Genomic DNA, 6,000 nt, shown 5'->3' with positions numbered 1-6,000 from the left:
ACTTTTCACAAATAAAAGCAGATTCTGAAGCATTTCTCACCCCCCCCCCCAAAGGAGCCATCCGATCCTCTAAAAACGGTCGCTATTTAATATTACGGGAAACTTCTTTTTCTTTGCTTCATTTGTTTGCCTCGGAGATTCTAAAATTTTCTTTCCTGGCAGGCGGAACAAAGAGCACCGAAAATAAATAAAACACCGGAAAAATAGCCCACGGAAAAAAAAGGGAACTGTGATTTTATTCTAGTGCCCTTTATTTTAAATAGTCTGCACCAGGGGTGGCGAACCTTTATGCACCAACGTGCCATTTTTTCTAAAAAATTGTTTAATGAGGTCCTAGACGTGCCGAAAAATAGTTTTGACTTCGTGATTATTGAGTAAATAATAATACTAAATACTATCAACTCAAAACTCTTTATTTACTACGAAAAAAAAATACATTTTGCAATGTCTCAGTTATAAGCGTAATTCAACCTAAAGTAACAGTGTAACTTCTGTTGTTGCAGATTAGATGACAAGTAACTTATATTAGGGTTATAAGATGTTAGTTTAGGCAGAACTGTTAATTTTTTTTGCCAGTTATTTATTATTAGCGTGTTTTTTATGGTCATTAATTGCTTTCTTGGCATTAATTGTTAATTTTTTTGTGAATTTTAATTTAATTGTTAATATGCTTCATAGTGAACTTCGTGATCGGTGGCGTGCCCAAAATATTGTGTGACGTGCCATAAATGGCACGTGTGCCATCGGTTCGCCATCCCTGGTCTACACCATCGTACTTATTGCTGTAAATGATTTTAGTTGTATATATATATATATATATATATATATATATATAGAGAGAGAGAGAGAGAGAGAGAGAGAGAGAGACCGGAAGTTGTACTGAAGGAACAATGAGCAGAGGTTTTTTTTAAATTATTTTCTTCTTTAGGTAATGTAGCGTTAGCTTCTTTACAATCAAAAGAATAAATGAGTTCAGAAAGACAATTTATACACTGTTTTGTACGAAAATCAGTGCCACTGATTTTACTATTAGGCAAATACTTATCGGGTCAGGGGAACTGTTGATTGAGAGGGGGGGGGGAGGTCAGTCGATTCTGACCATTGTGTTCTTGAAACAACCAGAGACAGACAGGGCGGTATTTTTGAAGACGCGAATCGGTGGATCACGAGGTGAAAAGTGTCACGACCCTCTACTACGAATGAACTTTTGAATACGTCTTTTGAGTGTTCGTTTCAGAAAAAGAAGATGTCAGAAGAAAGAAAAAAGGAGACGAAAAATGTGTCGGGGAAAAAAACCTTCGGCCGATACAAAAGTGCCAACAGTTTCAAACGATTGAAAAACTCTTATTTCGGGTTGAGTCTGAAGGACCCCTTTAATGCCTGAAATATGAAAAATAACTGATTAGCTCACTTAGGAAAGTAATAAAATGTTTTAAGGGACTCTGAATGCATTAAGAATTTTAAAAACTTCTATGATGTCGGTATGCTGCGAGAAAGGCTCGCTCCATGGGCCGTGACGGAAACATTCACGCCAGCAATGATCCAAGTCAACATTTTGATGGTCCCATCAAATCATTTTGATGATTTACGTTGGTTTCAGTTTCATTCATGATGGTTCAACCTCATTCAACCTTTTCCATTATGGTTTTTGGATATGCCTGCAAACTTCCATCATTCCATGATGGAAAATGCTACTTTAGTACTAGGAGGGTTAGCAATCGAGAGAAATTTGATTCTCAACCCTATCCAAGACACACAATCCATGATAATCCGTGATGGTTCCAACTATATATTTCCATGATGGTTCAATTTGAATTATCGTTGGTTCTTGGGAATGTACCATCCATACCATCACACTGTCAGTGCATGAATGCAAAGCTCAGCATAGCAAGTAAATTTAAAATTTAAAAACTTTTGTACGAGACACTTTCAATTATTCTATTTGAATACCAAGCATTAAAATTCCACAGCACGTGCGGAAGTATAAAATTAGTACAAGACATTTCTCTTAAATACTTGAAATTCGATGCCAAAAAAATGTTTTTTTTTCTCTCGTTAAAATATTGTGATTTCCAAACATATTACAGGGCGATACATTTTCCACCCATAAGTATGATTTTAGCGACATTTGGCGACAATTGTCGCCCTACTGTATCCTGAGGAGGTGAAATGCCGGTCAAATCCTGTCAAAACAACAATGTAAATTAAATTCATTTTATAAGCAGTTTGTTTTGTAGTAAAAAGGCTAAATATAAATAATACACTTCCTATTAAGATAAAGCGGATTTTGTTCAAACTGCGAAACATTTAATATTTTTCTTCCCATTAACTTTTTATATCCTCGTCAAAAGTGGAAGAAGAAAAAAATTTGTTTTGCAACGCTTAGACGCACACGAAATCAAAAGTGAACATGAAACGAAGCTTAGAAGGAAAAGGCTTATTTATTTATTATTCTTATTTATTTATTTTTTCTTTGTTTATTAAAAAAAAAAAGGCAAAGATATTTTCATATGAAATTATTATGAATGGGTGAACAAACAAACAATCTCAGTCAATCCTTTTTTTCTGCTGCGGAAAAGGAATGTGTTATAGTTGTTCCGTTGGTTGAAGCCTATCGCGGTATTTAGAAAATGTTGAAGAAAGAGCTTTGACCCTTTTTATTCATTTTAATTCCGAGGAAAGAAGGATTTAGGGGATGTTTATTAATATTGTTAGTGAGCAATAAAGATTCCATTTTGTACGATGTTTGTAAGTAATAAAGTGTCCATTTTACACGATGTTAATTGTTTGTGAACAATAAGGCTTCCATTTTGTACGATGTTTGTAAGTAATAAGGTGTCCATTTTGCACGATGTTAATTGTTTGTGAACAATAAGGCTTCCATTTTGCACGATGCTTGTAAGTACTAAGGTCCTAAGGTGTGAATTTTGTACGTTGTTAATTGTTTGTGAACAATAAGGCTTCCATTTTGTATGATGATTGTTGCTCGTAAGTAATAAGATGTTCATTTTGTACGATATCTGTTGTTTGTAAACAATAAGGCTTCCATTTTGTATGATGATTGTTGCTCGTAGGTAATAAGGTGTCCATTTTGTACGATATCTGTTGTTTGTAAACAATAAGGCTTCCATTTTGCACGGTGTTCGTTGTTTGTAAGCAATAAAGCTTTCATTTTGTAATTAACCCATGATTGCTCCAACCACAATAATATTTTGTACATTTTTATTACACTTCCAGAAATCAATGGAAAATTATTAAAAGCAATAAATAGCTTGAAAACGTTTTGTTTCAAATGAAAAAGTAGAAAAATGAATTTAGTTTTAATCAAAAAATTTAAAAGACTTATTAAAAATAGGGCGTCAATGTGTGCTTAAAACTGTAAAAAGTGGTGACTAATAAAAAGGAAAAGTATATTAAAATTTTCTACCCTATTTCTTTAAGTTTACAAATGTAAGGAAATGTAAGGAATATTTTTGATTTTAATATACTATGATTTGCGATGCAAATCATGGTGGTAGTTAAGATTGATTAACTAAATAGATTAAAAATATAAAAAAGAATTAATTTTGTTATTTTTCTCACATTTTTTGAAATGCCCATGAGGGTGCTGCAAAAGTTAAAATTACTGAAAGTTCATAAAAAAAAGTCTTACAATGGTATTGATGTTTAATGGATTCAAATGAATACATTTTTATTTTATTTTACATCTGTCGCTGAACAGCAAATCCAATTTTTTCGGATTTACGACTGCTAATGCTCAACTCCATAGCCTTGTCATTTTGAACCCAATCCAGAAGATAAGGGAACTCCTGGATTGAGAGAAAATTGAATTCGCAAGGGACTTTTTAAAGGAACTAACTGCATTTGCGTTACATGGAGATGAAGACCACGAAACACTTCCACTGGGGCCTGATGGCAAAAGGAATCTAACCCATCCACCACTGAGGATATTTTACGTCACCATTGCCGTCACGGCTAAATGAATAAATTGTCCTGAATTCCGAGGTTAGAATTATGGCAGAAAATACGATTTTTATTTAAAAAAATAAGTAGCTTAGAAATAAAAAAAGGCCTTAAATATTTTCTATTTGAAAAATATCAACTAGTTATACTCAATAATCTTTTTTAAGTTAAATTTAATTGGTACATAAAAATTGTGTTTGCTTTGTCTAGTTTTTTGCAGTATTTCTTCACAGTTCGGTACTGAATCCATTCAACTCGTACACGAATAGAAGTAAAAGAATATCATGTTTAATAATTTATGTCAAAATTTTGACGAGAATAATTTCCAAGATACATTTTTAGAACCGTCCCTAGAGAGGGTCTGATTGTACCCATTGCTTAAACTAATGCATCGAAAAATATAGGAAAAATTATTTTATCACATTTATAGATTTAAAAAAATTTATGAAGTATAGCATACGCATTAATGCCCAGTGCGCAAAAAAAAACAAAGCAAAAAAAAAAAACAGAACACCTTGAATTACTTTTGATCTAATCAACAGTAGCTTTTTATTTAACGAAGTGCCAAACAAAAGTGTCAACTAAGGCGTCAGCATAGGGAGGTTTGGGAGAACTGTCAAAGGAAAAAGCAGAATGGACACTTAAGCAACCCGAATTTTATCAGAGACAGGTAGGTACTTTATTTACGTCACAACAGATCTGCAGAATAAGCTCCCGGAGACGGTCTGGGAAGCATCCCTGAAGATGATCCGAAGACATGCCGTTGCAAGTTTGATCCTCTGCAGAGGGGATGGCCCCCTCGCTTTGGTAGCCCGACGACCTGCGCGTGAAGTCGAGCACTTTATTGTAATACAGTTTAACAAAGACCGATACCGCACACCCTCGGTCCCTACTCAGGCTGATCCAAGTAGTCACCCACCCGTTCATTGACCGCAGCCAGTGATGGTGTTTTGCTGGGAACCGTATCTTTATCACTGCTAGACTTATCAGAGACAGGCAACGATATGCGCAGGTAGAGAAAGAAGCCATTGCTTGGGCTGTAGTTAAGTTTCAAGACTTTTTAATCGGGACATCCTTTATAATTGAAACCGATAACTAGCCCATATTCTCTGTAAAGTCTTTGGCTACACATATTTCGAAAGCATATTCTATAGAAAACGTGTCTGGTACTAAGCTGAGAACAGCCGAAAAAAAGTGATTATGTAAGTAATGTAATGCTAGATCTAGAAGCATGAAGCAAGACATTAGAAGCTCAGAAAGAAGCATGCAGCGAAGTTAGAAAACTAATTGAAAATGTCTTGTCTAAATAAACATGTAGCCAACTATAAAACAATTCAGTTTTAGGGTAGTGTGATCGATTATTGTACGGAAGAACAAATATATTATTCCTCAGTTTAAGAGAAGTGAAATTCTCTAGAAAATATAGGGCCAATCAATTTGTGTGGTGACCAGGAAAGCTGTCTTGCATCAAGAGCATAGTAGAATCTATTCATACTTGTATTAATGGAAGAACAATCAGAATTCAAGTTAAAATTCGTGATGGTTTTCCATTGATGAACCAACATAATCTTAATGGTAACCATCAATAATTCCAATATGAACCATTATATTTTTTGATGGTAACCAACATAAGTAATCCTCCCCCAAATGTAAGAATTCGGACTGATTTATGATAGTTCAACATAGGAATAACAACTTGTTTTGACGGTTTGTTCATGCTGAACCAGCAGAGCACCGAAGTCAAGCATCACTGGCTGCGGTCAGTGTGCGGGTGGGTGACCACTTGGATCAGTCTGCGTAGGGACCGAGGGTGTGCGGTATGGGTCCTCGTTAAACTGTGCTACCGTAAAGTGCTCGACTTCGCACGCAGGTCGTCGGGCTACCGAAGCGGGGGTGCCATCCCCTCCGCAGAGGATCAAAATTGTGATGGCATGTCTTCGGATCATCCTCCGGAATGCTTCCCAGACCGTCGCCAATAGCCCATTGTGCAGCTCTAGTGCCACGTAAATTAACAACAACAACAACAACAGAAATCAA

The sequence above is a fragment of the Parasteatoda tepidariorum genome, chromosome 6 (genome assembly GCF_982258835.1).
Source record: "Parasteatoda tepidariorum strain Cologne lab strain chromosome 6, Ptep-v5.0, whole genome shotgun sequence".
NCBI classification, from domain to species: Eukaryota; Metazoa; Arthropoda; class Arachnida; order Araneae; family Theridiidae; genus Parasteatoda; species Parasteatoda tepidariorum.
The sequence above is the reverse complement of the archived record's forward strand: the minus strand, read 5'-3'. Positions refer to the sequence as shown.